At 38.4% G+C, this 15,139-nt stretch overlaps 1 protein-coding gene across 2 annotated transcripts in view; it reads left to right on the top strand.

The window, feature by feature from the left end:
• Positions 1 to 15,139, top strand: part of cemip (cell migration inducing hyaluronidase 1) — a 255,839-nt gene that overhangs the window by 43,977 nt on the left and 196,723 nt on the right. The window contains exon 1 of one of the 2 annotated variants that reach the window (XM_083918245.1): positions 9,515 to 9,640. The exons of the other annotated variant lie outside the window; for it this stretch is intronic. The gene's annotated coding sequence lies outside the window, so the exon portion shown is untranslated. Of the gene's footprint in view, positions 1 to 9,514; positions 9,641 to 15,139 lie in introns of those variants that run through there. 2 annotated transcript variants of the gene reach the window in all.

Here is a 15,139-nt window from a genome sequence, read left to right on the forward strand (position 1 = left end):
AGTTTGATTCTGAAGTTATCAAGTCAGTCTGCTTTAAGTTTGATTCTGAAGTTATCAAGTCAGTCTGCTTTAAGTTTGATTCTGAAGTTATCAAGTCAGTCTGCTTTAAGTTTGATTCTGAAGTTATCAAGTCAGTCGGCTTTAAGTTTGATTCTGAAGTTATCAAGTCAGTCGGCTTTAAGTTTGATTTTTAAGTTATCAAGTCAGTCTGCTTTAAGTTTGATACTGAAGTTATCAAGTCAGTCTGCTTTAAGTTTGATTCTGAAGTTATCAAGTCAGTCTGCTTTAAGTTTGATTCTGAAGTTATCAAGTCAGTCTGCTTTATGTTTGATTTTCAAGTTATCAAGTCAGTCTGCTTTAAGTTTGATTCTGAAGTTATCAAGTCAGTCTGCTTTAAGTTGGATTTTGAAGTTATCAAGTCAGTCTGCTATAAGTTTGATTCTGAAGTTATCTAGTCAGTCTGCTTTAAGTTTGATTCTGAAGTTATCAAGTCAGTCCGTTTTAAGTTTGATTCTGAAGTTATCAAGTCAGTCTGCTTTAAGTTTGATTTTTAAGTTATCAAGTCATTCTGCTTTAAGTTTGATTCTGAAGTTATCAAGTCAGTCTGTTTTAAGTTTAATTCTGAAGTTATCAAGTCAGTCTGCTTTAGGTTTGATTCTGAAGTTATCAAGTCAGTCTGCTTTAAGTTTGATTCTGAAGTTATCAAGTCAATCTGCTTTAAGTGTGATTCTGAAGTTATCAAGTCAGTCTGCTTTAAGTTTGATTCTGAAGTTATCCAGTCAGTCTGTTTTAGGTTTGATTCTGAAGTTATCAAGTCAGTCTGCTTTAAGTTTGATTCTGAAGTTATCAAGTCAATCTGCTTTAAGTTTGATTTTGAAGTTATCAAGTCAATCTGCTTTAAGTTTGATTCTGAAGTTATCAAGTCAGTCTGCTTTAAGTTTGATTTTGAAGTTATCAAGTCAGTCGGCTTTAAGTTTGATTCTGAAGTTATCAAGTCAGTCGGCTTTAAGTTTGATTCTGAAGTTATCAAGTCAGTCGGCTTTAAGTTTGATTCTGAAGTTATCAAGTCAGTCTGCTTTAAGTTTGATTTTTAAGTTATCAAGTCAGTCTGTTTTAAGTTTGATTCTGAAGTTATCAAGTCAGTCTGCTTTAAGTTTGATTCTGAAGTTATCAAGTCAGTCTGCTTTAAGTTAGATTCTGAAGTTATCAAGTCAGTCTGCTTTAAGTTGGAATTCAAAGTCATCAAGTCAATCTGCTTTAAGTTTGATTCTGAAGTTATCAAGTCAATCTGCTTTAAGTTTGATTCTGAAGTTATCAAGTCAGTCTGCTTTAAGTTTGATTTTCAAGTTATCAAGTCAGTCTGCTTTAAGTTTGATTCTGAAGTTATCAAGTCAGTCTGCTTTAAGTTGGATTTTCAAGTTATCAAGTCAGTCTGCTTTAAGTTTGATTCTGAAGTTATCAAGTTAGTCTGCTTTAAGTTGGATTTTGAAGTTATCAAGTCAGTCTGCTTTAAGTTTGATTCTGAAGTTATCAAGTAAGTCTGCTTTAAGTTTGATTATGAAGTTATCTAGTCAGTCTGCTTTAAGTTTGGTTTTTAAGTTATCAAGTCAATCTGCTTTAAGTTTGATTCTGAAGTTATCAAGTCAGTCTGCTTTAAGTTTGATTCTGAAGTTATCAAGTCAGTCGGCTTTAAGTTTAATTCTGAAGTTATCAAGTCAGTCTGCTTTAAGTTTGATTCTGAAGTTATCAATCAGTCTGCTTTAAGTTTGATTCTGAAGTTATCAAGTCAGTCTGCTTTAAGTTTGATTTTTAAGTTATCAAGTCATTCTGCTTTAAGTTTGATTCTGAAGTTATCAAGTCAGTCTGTTTTAAGTTTAATTCTGAAGTTATCAAGTCAGTCTGCTTTAGGTTTGATTCTGAAGTTATCAAGTCAGTCTGCTTTAAGTTTGATTCTGAAGTTATCAAGTCAATCTGCTTTAAGTGTGATTCTGAAGTTATCAAGTCAGTCTGCTTTAAGTTTGATTCTGAAGTTATCCAGTCAGTCTGTTTTAGGTTTGATTCTGAAGTTATCAAGTCAGTCTGCTTTTAGTTTGATTCTGAAGTTATCAAGTCAATCTGCTTTAAGTTTGATTTTGAAGTTATCAAGTCAATCTGCTTTAAGTTTGATTCTGAAGTTATCAAGTCAGTCTGCTTTAAGTTTGATTTTGAAGTTATCAAGTCAGTCGGCTTTAAGTTTGATTCTGAAGTTATCAAGTCAGTCGGCTTTAAGTTTGATTCTGAAGTTATCAAGTCAGTCGGCTTTAAGTTTGATTCTGAAGTTATCAAGTCAGTCTGCTTTAAGTTTGATTTTTAAGTTATCAAGTCAGTCTGTTTTAAGTTTGATTCTGAAGTTATCAAGTCAGTCTGCTTTAAGTTTGATTCTGAAGTTATCAAGTCAGTCTGCTTTAAGTTAGATTCTGAAGTTATCAAGTCAGTCTGCTTTAAGTTGGAATTCGAAGTCATCAAGTCAATCTGCTTTAAGTTTGATTCTGAAGTTATCAAGTCAATCTGCTTTAAGTTTGATTCTGAAGTTATCAAGTCAGTCTGCTTTAAGTTGGATTTTCAAGTTATCAAGTCAGTCTGCTTTAAGTTTGATTCTGAAGTTATCAAGTCAGTCTGCTTTAAGTTTGATTTTCAAGTTATCAAGTCAGTCTGCTTTAAGTTTGATTCTGAAGTTATCAAGTCAGTCTGCTTTAAGTTGGATTTTCAAGTTATCAAGTCAGTCTGCTTTAAGTTTGATTCTGAAGTTATCAAGTTAGTCTGCTTTAAGTTGGATTTTGAAGTTATCAAGTCAGTCTGCTTTAAGTTTGATTCTGAAGTTATCAAGTAAGTCTGCTTTAAGTTTGATTATGAAGTTATCTAGTCAGTCTGCCTTAAGTTTGGTTTTTAAGTTATCAAGTCAATCTGCTTTAAGTTTGATTCTGAAGTTATCAAGTCAGTCTGCTTTAAGTTTGATTCTGAAGTTATCAAGTCAGTCGGCTTTAAGTTTAATTCTGAAGTTATCAAGTCAGTCTGCTTTAAGTTTGATTCTGAAGTTATCAATCAGTCTGCTTTAAGTTTGATTCTGAACTTATCAAGTCAGTCTGCTTTAAGTTTGATTTTATAGTTATCAAGTCAGTCTGCTTTAAGTTTGATTATGAAGTTATCAAGTCAGTCTGCTTTAAGTTTGATTCTGAAGTTATCAAGTCATGCTGCTTTAAGTTTGATTTTGAAGTTATCAAGTCAATCTGCTTTAAATTTGATTCTGAAGTTATCAAGTCAGTCTGCTTTAAGTTGGATTTTGAAGTTATCAAGTCAGTCTGCTTTAGGTTCGATTATGAAGTTATCTAGTCAGTCTGCTTTAAGTTTGATTTTTAAGTTATCAAGTCACTCTGCTTTAAGTTTGATTCTGAAGTTATCAAGTTAGTCTGCTTTAAGTTGGATTTTGAAGTTATCAAGTCAGTCTGCTTTAAGTTTGATTCTGAAGTTATCAAGTCAGTCTACTTTAAGTTTGATTATGAAGTTATCTAGTCAGTCTGCTTTAAGTTAGATTTTTAAGTTATCAAGTCACTCTGCTTTAAGTTTGATTCTGAAGTTATCAAGTCAGTCTGTTTTGAATTTGATTCTGAAGTGTCCAGTCAGTCTGCCAGTCTGCGTCTACGTCAGAATTCTGCAGTTTTCACTGCTACTGGTAATGCAGCCACATAAAAGTCTACTTTACTGGGCTATTTTCATCATTGTGTTTTTTGCTATTTGATGGCACAGAGATCCGGGGCTTTTCCCAAAAGATCTGGGCTTATAGCACCGAATGCCCAGGTCTAACGACGCGCCTGCCATTGTACAACACAGTGTTAAATAAAGAAATGCAGCTGTAGTCTCTTTATGCTACACATGAAACAACTAAACTATGAATGTGAATTTTTTTTTTCGTCTTTGTCTCAGGAGAAATGTGAACAGCAGCAATAAAAACATGGTGAATCCTCTGGACAGATTATATGTGACATATTCAAAATCCGACATCAGCATGTTTAAATTGGGAAGAGTTTCTCTTACATCTGCACATTTGAAGCTGAGCTTGAAAACTGAATGCAGAACCCAAGACATCAGATTCAGGAGGCAAATAGATAGATTATCAACATCACAGGTGTTTTAAAATATATGAGTGATATTGAACTGTGGGCATGGCATATACAGTACATGCACACATGTGCTCAAGACAAGTGTAGGAAAAGGGACAGTGTCAGCTTCACAAGGGCTTCTAAAGCAGCACCCAGGAGTTTTTCTTGCTGTAAAGAGCAATACATCACTCATGTTTACCTGTTATGCACTCACACATTCATCCAGTAACTATTGTTTGCTGCTCCAAGTAAGTGCTCTGTAAATAGTGTCTGGACCCCAGAATATGTCCCAGAGGACGCTGAGCTTGTCCCTGCAGGCAGCTTAAACCATGAATCTCTGAAATGTCAGCTGCTCTGTGATGAAGGAAAAACAGAAGATGACAAACTGGTCTTTCATTACTGTGTATGTGACAGGCGAGTAAAAACTGTCAGTGGGATTTCAATCAGGAGAGACAAGTGATTGAAAAACAGACAATATTATGAGACTGGTGGTGATGGGGGGAGCGTACCTATGTTCCCCGGGTCTTATGTTCTCCGCTTTATATGTGACCAGTAAACATCAGACCCTTAAAATGTTCCAATGTTCACTGAAATGGTCAGAATTCAGCGTTGAATGGATGGTCCTTGCGCTGTCTGTCATTTTTTCCACAATGAGCGTCGTATTCCAAATAGGAAAAAAGGCCAGTGTAGACCCTAACACAACCCCCTAACCCTGTCCCTAACTGTAACCCCTAACCCTGACAAAATGCTATATTAAATCAGCGGAGGCATAGGCTTATGCGACCGGGGAACATCGGACCAGGGGAACATAGGGATGAGTCTGTGATGGGGAGGTTGTGGAGCACTGAAATGACGGCTGACAGCAACAGCGCCGCGGATAAAGAATCCTTTTTTGTCTGTTTTTAATTGTGTTTGTTCACATTCATCCTCATAAATATTTGGTATCTATGTATGCCTGTTCGAAAATTTCCAAGCTTGATCTGCTCTGTGCAATGTGCCATCGCTTAATTTTAAGTAGTTGAGGCACATATTTTTAGTGGAGCAGAGCAAAGAGACACTTCTGGGGAATAACAAGCATTGTCTAAAGCGGCCGCAATCAGCTCAGGTGGATGTGAGCATGCCAGGACCACTGGAGTTTGTTGTGTAATAGGAAATAGTGAAAAGCTGCGGGCAAGCAATTAAAAAAGGTCTCATCTTGAGCAGGAAAAGCCTCATCAAAAGAAGCTTCAGATGATGGTGGGTTGAATCAAGGGCAACTAGACTTGTTGAAGATATATGAAGATGTCTCGTCTCGAATCCAAGAGGCTACTTCAGTTCTAACCCTAGACTATATAAAGATGGACGCCCTGACTCCTCCCTGAAAGCTCGTATCCAGGATATTTTGACTTCACTTTTGTACAGTCAGAGGAAGTAGAGCTGTGTTGTCCATCTCTATTTATAGTCTATGGTTCTAATTGAGAGACGGGAACCTCAAGGTGCCCTGTGGGGTTGATGTCAGGGTCATTGATCCCACTTGTTCGTAGTGCTCCTGGCCGTTGTAACAACAGTTATTCGGGTCATTGGAGTCATCTAAGGCCTAGTGTAAAGAACAGTCAGAGTTGTCACATGAGGCCAAATGTGAATGGTCATTAAATCTCATGGGAATGGATAAAAGGACAGTGTTGTAAGTGGAGGATAATCATTACAGCAGGCAGGGACACCAACAACAAAGTGGGATCAGTGACTCTGATAAGGACCCTTTCGGAGGGTCTGGTCAGTTAGACCTGAAGGACCCAATAAGACTAGGGGCGGAACTTCAAGTATCTTCAACCAAGTCCAGTTGCCGTTGGCCCCTTTCACATAGCCTGACTATTGCGTCTTTATTATACCTTGATGTCTGTGTGAAAGGTAAGGAGATGGAATAGGGGACAGATCTCTAGCACCCCTGAGATAGCAGCGTTGTGTGAATGGGAAGCCGTCAGGGTGGAAAACACAGTAGTGATGACGAGTCGACACACAGGAGGGTCAAAAGTGATAAAGCAGTGTTCAAAGTAAATTAAGTAACCAATACCTTACTGAAACATTAATTGCAATAGTCCACCTTCTCTCTTCATCTCTCTCTCTCTCTCTCTCTTTCTCAAACACACACACAAACACACACGCACACACACACACATATTATTCCCATAGGAGGAAGTATGTTTTAGCTGCTGTGTTCCTCCTCAGACACATCAGACAAGCCTGGTGAAAGGCTGTTTGTGTCAGAGCTGCGTGCAGAGACATAGCAGCCCACCAAGGTATTCCCCTTTCTGTTTTCTCTCATGGACACCCTGCTCCAACCTCAAAGCACAATCACAGCCTTGCTGTCTCTATTGCCTGTCTTGTGTTTGCTTCCTTATACCATTATCATGTACTACTTGTCCCAGATTAATGGACATCCACTCTGTAAGTGTGAACTGGGCCTTCCTCTCAGTGAAACTACCCTGTCTAGAACCATAATCAAGTCACAATTACGATTTCTCTGACTATTTCTACTCTTTATACTTTGGTTTATGATCAAATACCTACAAAACAAATGACATTCCCATCAGGTGTACTTTGTGTGTAGTGCCAAACTACCTACTCTACATATTTTACATCAGCATGCTAGCATTGCAATGGTAAAATATGTTAGCATGCTTAGCAGAGCTGAGCCAGACTACAACGTCACCAAACAACAAACTTAAGTTTATGTTTTTTTTGGAGATTGGATTGATTATATCAATCGTTATCAGGCTAACACTAGCTAGCTACAGAGTTGTGAAGGAACATATGGCTAACATTAGCTATAATCCACAACATATCCAGGAAAAGGCTGTCACCAAGGTGCTCGGGATCTTTAATTATTCTCTTAGTCATATTCTTGCAGTGGCTGGTGTATATATGCTCTAGACAGGGTACTGCTGTACTGTTGATTGATTCATTGTGCAGGAGTAGAAATTCCTTCACCAAGACTTAAAGATGTACTCCGTAAGATTTTTATCTATATAATTGCCTTTTAAGTTCCTCTCTTTCACAGAGTGAGTTAAAACATTGGTGGTTGACCCACTAATGAAAGCACTTGCTGCATTTTTTTTCCATTCATTCCTACATTCCTACTACAAATTCCTCTCTAAATGTAAATACACCTCCATGTTAGTGATGCTGCTGACAGCTTTTGGTCTGCTGGAGGAGCTCCTCACTAACGTTTATGCTGCGTTCACTTGTAATCAGTTATCGTGAACGTGTGTGTATGTATTTAAGAGGGGAACAATAAAGAGGCCGCTAGAAACAAGTTACCTCAAATCTTATGGAGTACAACTTTCAGTTATCAGCTGTAGCAACTTGAATTCAGCCAGGCAAACCACAGCATATGGGCACAATTCAACAACAAGGTAATTCAAAGTGCTTTAGATAAAACATTAAAAGCATTGGTAAACATAACACATAAAACATATAAAGGATTTAAAACATATAAAAGGTCATTTAGAACATATAAAAGAGTATTACAGTGACATAAGTTACAGTGCAGTTTACTGAAAAGCAGCGGAAAACAAAAAAGTCTTCAATCCGGATTTAAAAGAACTAAGAGTTGTAGCAGACCTGCAGTTTTCTGGGGAAGTAGTAGTAGTGATCTAGTCTTCTAATAGCTAATCCTTGTGCTATTGCTGTGGTCTGAATCTGTGAGATAACCACACCCCGTTCATTTGAATATAATAGAAGGAAATAAAAGCATGAGGAAAATGAAAGTTCCCTGTAATAAATAAAAACGAGTCCTTTGAAGAACTTCATGTTAAAATTAAAAAACGATACCCCTAACAGCCATGGACTCTTTGTAAACCTAGAACTGGTTCAATATAACAATTAACGATCAATAATAACATCCAGGTACAATGTTTATGGTGTCCTTTACACCTAATTGTCCTTTCCTTTTTTATTTATTTATTCATTTATTTGTATTTATTTATTATTATGTTTATTTTTTATATATACAGTTTATACTGTATGTCTTATCTATTTCCCTAAATAATTGTATTATCTTATCGTTATTTATTTGTCTGTCTTATTACTTGTACTACTTTATCTGTTGGAATGAGTTGTATTGTTCTGCATAACTGAAAACTTCAAAATAAAGTATTAAAAAAATAAAATAAAAACTATTTATTTATTAATTTATTTAACTTGATTAGCTTATTTATATATTTATATTTGCATGTATATATGTATTGCCTCATTTATTTATTTCGGGATTTATTTGATACCCATATTTATTTATTCCATATTGATTTAAATGGCATCCCACAGACATGCACATCACCATCTCTACGCCTAATGTTGCTGCAGTCAATGTGAGTGATAGACATGGAGGTAAAGGAAAAAGAGATTGGAATAGTAAATGATATCCAAAAAAACTGAAGGATGGGTGCAAATGCAAAATAAATGAGTAAAAACTTGGCCTCAGTGATCTTCATGAAAGTCTAATAAGCAGGATGGGTTTCAATGAGTCAATAAAAGCAGCTGCAGTCAGAGGGGATGGAGCTATAGAAAAAGATGGAGATAGATAGAGTTGAGGAGGACTGAGTAATATCTCTCTCTGTCTCACAGTTTGGAACACTAAATTGATCTAGAACAGCAGACCAATGTGCACCATGTTTTGTTCATTAATCAAAAAAAGATGCTGTATTCATTTCCGGGTGTAACTTGAAGGGCAAGAGAAGGAGTGCTTTGTTTGTCCTGTCTTGTGGGTCTTGTAAACTTATCTCAAGTTCCCCTTCACCTCTCTATCCAGCTTCTCTCTGGTCTTATCTCTGGCAACTGCATCATGTCATGGACAAAGAAATAGCCTCTCCAGGGACAGACTTTGTGGTTCACTCGCACAATGTCTTTTCTTGTCTGTCAGACCAGTATAGGTCAGACACTCTCAAAGGTAACACTGTGTTGTTTTCTCTGAACTCTAATTAAATACAGCACTGGATGGTAGAGCAATGATTGTTCCATTATTTAGGGTTGACACAGCTCTTTGGGAGACACAAACACATTTCTTTCAGTACTGTTTTGTTCAGCTCTTTGTGTTTACTTTATATATTTTCAGCATGTCCCAGCTTGTAAAGACTGAGATTAAGATCTGATTAATGTTATTATCATCACGTTGAAACTCATGCGCGTGTGTGTGTCTGTGTGTGTGTGTGTGTGTGTGTTTGTGTGTGTGTGTTTGTGTGTGTGTGTGTGTGTGTGTGTGTGTGTGTGTGTGTGTGTCTGCGTGGTGGTACGAGTGCCGACAGGTCAGTGAATTGGGGATTAGACTTGTGAAATGACAACAATGCAGTGGAAGGTATTTAGTGGCAGGGAAGCAATGCATTGGTGTGTGTATCTACTGGGCCGAGAGCAAAGCTGCAGGAGCATAATTACTAGTTCAGCAGAGGATATGGTTGTTAAGGAACATCTGGATGCTGGTCCACATAGGGGCGCAGCAGGTGTTGTGGACAACTTTACAGAGCTGCATAATGGTATTTAAATGCTTTCTTCCTATAGAAGCTTTCTGATGTATGAATGTATTACAAGTCATGTAATGGCACAGGGGGAAAGTACAAAGATTCCACTAGACGTGCTATCTGTCTCTCTATCTTTCTTTCTTTCTTTCTCACTCTCAATTCAAATCAATGGGGCTTCAATGTCATGAAAGTTTTACGAACAATGTTGCCATAACATCAAAATACAATTTGTCCAAATATTTGGACAGTACACATAAGCAGTAAGAAACTTTCTCTTCTGGACCTAGAGGCCAGCATGGGTTCCAATTAGATAGTGATACCATCTGTGTGTGTGTGTGTGTGTGTGTGTGTGTGTGCCATGGCCTGGCCTAGTTTTCTAGTTTTGAGAGAAGAGGCACCTGAGGTTTGCCTCCACGGGTTTTCTGCCTGGCTCGAAAGCTTTAACCCTGCTGAGCCCAGTTATGGGCATAGAACAGAGAGAAGAGAGTTATGAACAGAGAGATGCAAGCTCCAGGGCACCCTGTTGTAATTTTTATCGACACTATCAAATCTGCATGGAAATTCTCTATTGGTTTCATGCAAGCGGAAATATTGCTAAGCGAAGAATAGCGCACCAAAATGAGAATTAAATTAACTGACAACCCTTGAATAACGATTGGTAACACAGCATTAATATTTAAAGTTCAGTTCTTCTGTTTCACAAAAACAAAACATTCTCATATTTTTCTGGTGGAATCCAGCCATACAGAGGATTTTATTTGCTGTTTCTTGTGTGTTTTCTGTGCTTGTACTAAGGCTGCCACTGCAATACAATTGAAGTCAATGGTATTCCATTTGTGATGCTCATTGCATTGAGGTTCAAAACTCAAAAAACGGTGATGTCATGACCTCCGTGAAGAATTTTAATGATCTTGATTGAATGATCTTTTTCTAACCGTAACCAAGTGTCTCAACCTAACCACAGAGTTTTGTGGCCTAGACTTAAGTAGTTCCATTTCAAAACGTTAAATACAACAGTCACTGGATCACCATGACCACATGCTCCACTATAGACTATGATTTTCTTCTTTTTCCTCCAGTTGTATGTTTGAGTTTCTCTATGTAGAATGATGTCTCTGTAGACTTTGACACAAGAAGGCTGTTTTTTATCTGCAGGTATTAAAATGTTTCTCTGTATTCTTGAACTTGAAGCAGCCAGTGCACAAACACTAAGAGTGACTTTGCAGTAAGGTAGGAGACACCTTGGCCCTCATTTATCAAACAGACGTACGGCAGAAAAACTTGCTTACGACCATTTCCTGGCAAACTTCGGCATTTATCAATTTGGACGTGAGCGGGAGCTACGATCAAATCTCACGTCTGGTCTGAGGTCGTGTACGCACATTTGAGCCTGTGTATTTGCGGTGCAGCACAGCAAAATCTGGCTGAAAATAATCAACAAACCTCAGCTGTCATTAAGCATAAGCAGTCACATATTAAGAACAGATCAAAACGGATTCTTAAAACGAATAAAAAAATAAAAATTGTGGTTGGAGCAATTGATTTTACTCATGTGCGTCTGAAGGCACCATCCATGAATGATTACGCATTCATCAATCACAAAAACTACCACTCGATAGATGTACAGGTGATTTGTGATGCCAGACTATCGCTTTTAAAAGTGGTGGCCAGGTGGCCAGGTGGGACACGCGATTCTTTTATATTTCAAAACAGCTCGGCTCCAGCCCCCCGCGACCACGACAGGGACAAGCGATTGAAGATGAATAAATTAATTAATGTGTTGGCACGCGGCTGCAGCAAGACGCACTGCAGAGCCAAAGTCATATCCTCGGTAAGTGGCTACCCTCGATAAATTGCATTTAATCAAACAAGGTATCAGATGATTAACATCTTGGTATGGTTCTTCTAGGTGACAAAGGTATCCTCTAACAGAATACCTAATAACCCCGCTGGCAAACCCCGCTACAGAGCAAGAGTGCCGGTGTTGTGCCGTATTCAGCACCCCTGCCGTGAAATGCACCCCCTCGCATTATAGGTGATATTCTGGATCAGAAGGCTGTTGTTTCCACCTATAGGAGTAGTTTTTATACAGCTAACCCACAACTGTCAGAACATTGGTAACTTACAGTCTCAGTAAAACTTAGTTAAACTATTTTAAAGAGTTTAAAATCACAAACTTTGGTAATAGCGAACACAAAACAACAACCTTTGTATGTTCTGTGGAAATATACTGCAGCTGTAATTACAAAATGAAATAAATGGATCTTTTGAGCAAGTTGAATGTATTTGACTTAGCGTTTCCTAAATATAATCCCAGTTTTTCTTGCAATTAATAGGTTCAAAAGTGTGTGCTTTTAATGTGGTTACCTGTATATAAACTACTCCTATAGGTGAAGGGGGCGTTATTTGTCCCAGCAGCTGAGTGAGCGGAGACGGGCAACAACCAGAGTCACTATAGGCCGAGCATTCACTCCATGGACTGAGAGAAAGGAGAGTAACGCCATTTAAATGCACGCCCAAATGGCTACGGTTCTCCTTGATCGCTAACATCACTTTCATCTTTACTTAGCTGGAATGGCTAACGCTAACGCTAACTGTCAGTCAAACTCCTCTAATACTTGATTTATGGTGTGATTTGCTGGAGGGGATGGGTTCAGACAGGCTTACTTAGACTCTGGTCTCTTGTAGGCTACTGGGCCGGGTCTGACCAACGTGGCAACCTGACTGCTGCAATTATTTTTTGTTGTTCTTGAGACACTAGATGGCGGTGGTTCTACTGTCACTGAATTAAAGAAGAAGTTCTTTTAAACATCTTACCACAGCAAGACGATTGCTGACTGTAATGTAAGGGGGTGAAATATTTTGAGTCATTCTGCAGTTTGAGAAGTTCACATTGATATTGTCAGCATCCATAGTCAGTTTAAAATAATGAAGATGTTGTTAGGCAATAGGAAATTTAAACTTCTATTATTATTCGAATCTAACAGTATAATGTCAACATAGTTATGAAGTGTAGTCAAAATTGCTTCAAAGTAATTAAATGTACATTCTACTTACGTGGAAAACTGAGGTCTAAAAGTTCTACACTAAAGTAAAGTAAATTGTGTTCTTGACTAAAAGAAAATTCAAAATAGGAGAAAATTGGTGAATGCAGCAAGTTCTCCTAAATCACTCATACGAGTCACTTAAGATCCAGAGTGTTCGTATGAGTGCTTGTTGCATGAGGCCGAATTAATTGTGAGAGAGCACCCAGGGAAGTGTTCCAAGTATATGGGGACATGTTTGGCTTCACTACTGACAACACTACAACAGAATAAAGCTCATTTCAATCTAAAAAAGAAAGGAAACCGAATCAGTCTCCTATTCATTGACAATGAAGCAGCTCCACACTTTATACTTGATGACAGCACACTTTTGAGACTTAGGCTTCTGGCATTGAGAGATAGGAGCTCATGTTCACAAATATTGATTGAACTGTCCTAGACCATGGAAAGATCATATTGGAATTCTTAATTTAGGTGGTGTTCCCCTTAAACACCATGGGCATCCCATTATAAGATGGCAGCAGGGTAAGCTGCGGACAAAGAGGGTTTTATGCAACAAGCAAACACTGCATACTCGATTGTCATTATGTGTGTGTGCTGTTGCTGTCCCTGGTATGGACAGTGCACATAAATCACAGCAGGATATTGAGCCTTTGCCTAATGAGGGAGCATGTAGAAGTCAGGTTTTCCTTTTCCAGCATTTTCTGTTGCTGTGGAATGATCTCACACATGCACGTACACTCATGCTTGGATGAACCTGACACCTCTATTTATCTACTGGTAAGATGATAAGTTTGCGAAGGCAGGTAAAATGACAAATGGACTTATTCTGATGAGGCGGTGATCAGCCACAGAGGGGGGCTTATCATGCTTGCCAGTGGAATGTATGCAGCCCCATGAAGTGTGAAATGTGTGTGTCAGATGAGATACCTGTGTTTTGGTATGATTGCTATGGAATCTGACAGGAAACTCTGCTGCTTTTTTCAATCCCTGCTTTTTCCCCCAATTTTTTTAAATTAAATTTGGCAGACAAGTACACAAGAAAAAGCATTACAGACGTACAAATGTGTCTGCTTTTAGAACTAGAACAAAAAAAAACCCCAACACAAATCCTGCCATCCCTCCAAACAACCCATGTCAGACACGGTCACAATAACCAACTAAACAGTATATAACACAAGTAGATAGTTTAAGAAGGAGGAAAAAATAAAAATAAAAACAAGAAAAAAGAAAGGGGGGGGGGGGGTAAAGGCTACGACACGTTGTGTAGTGATGGGCAGATTTTTAGATGGAGGGAGCCCAAAAAGAGAAGTCAGGGGATTTGGTTCCAAATTTGTGTTAAGAGCCTGTTTGAGGGTTTGAAATATATCTGACTGAAATTCAAAAAGGAATGCAGGGTTGGTGCAGGAAGGGAGAAACATAGTATAGTAGACTGGGGCAAGGATCGAAGCCCTTTGCCATCAGCACTGCTTCCCGAGCTGGATCCAGATTTTAATGGTATTGGCTACAACCGGATTAGGTTTGAAATAAATAAGAGAAGGTCATCTTTATATTCGTTAAGTTTGTGGACTAGACCAAAACGAGTGATGCCTTCAAACTCATTCTGGGTTCTAAGCCAGATGGCTAATGGCTCGATGGCTATGTTGAACAACAAGGGTGAGAGTGGACAGCCCTGCCGGGTCCCACGCCTGAGAGGGAAACATGCTGAACGGACGCCGTTAGTGTTTGCAGATGTAGGGGGGTTACATACAGAAGCTTAACCCAAGAAATAAAATGAGAATCAAAGCCAAATTTCTCCAAAATGAAAAATAGAAAGCCCCAATCCACCTTGTCGAAGGCTTTCTCCACATCTAGCGCCACTACGACCTCAAGAGTGTCCGAACCAGGTGAGAATATAATGTTGAGCAGCCTTCTGGTGTTGAAGAATGGATGTCTCCCTAATCTGAAGCCTGTCTGGTCTTGTGTGATATTATTGATGACATCACACTTTGGAGGCGGATGGTGAGGACCTTAGCAAGGATCTTATAATCTATCTTTAAAAGTGAGACCGGTCTGTAGCTGCCACATGAAGTAGGATCCCTGTCTTTCTTCAGTAGCAATGAAATACATGCCTTATACAAGGTCGCTGGCAGTCTGCCTTCAGTAAAGGAGTCGTTAAACAGTCTCAAAAGGATGGGAGCTTATAGCAAGGGACGAGGGGTCACTGAAAAAAACTGCTGAAAAGTAGAGAGAAAGAGAGATATGACAGACAGTAACAGTTACTATAATAATATCTATAGAAATGTAAATATGACTTACATGTTATGGCAGTTAATATAGTAGAACAGTAGAAACAAGTACAGCTAAGGTGATAGAATATGACTCTGATAATAGTTATGGTGGTAAATATGATCAATGATGAGTAGTGTCACAGCAGTTAACAGCTGTGACACATATGTGACATATATTACTGATGATGTTTTTATGGCAA

This window comes from Echiichthys vipera (genome assembly GCF_963691815.1).
Source record: "Echiichthys vipera genome assembly, chromosome: 1".
Taxonomy (NCBI): Eukaryota; Metazoa; Chordata; class Actinopteri; order Perciformes; family Trachinidae; genus Echiichthys; species Echiichthys vipera.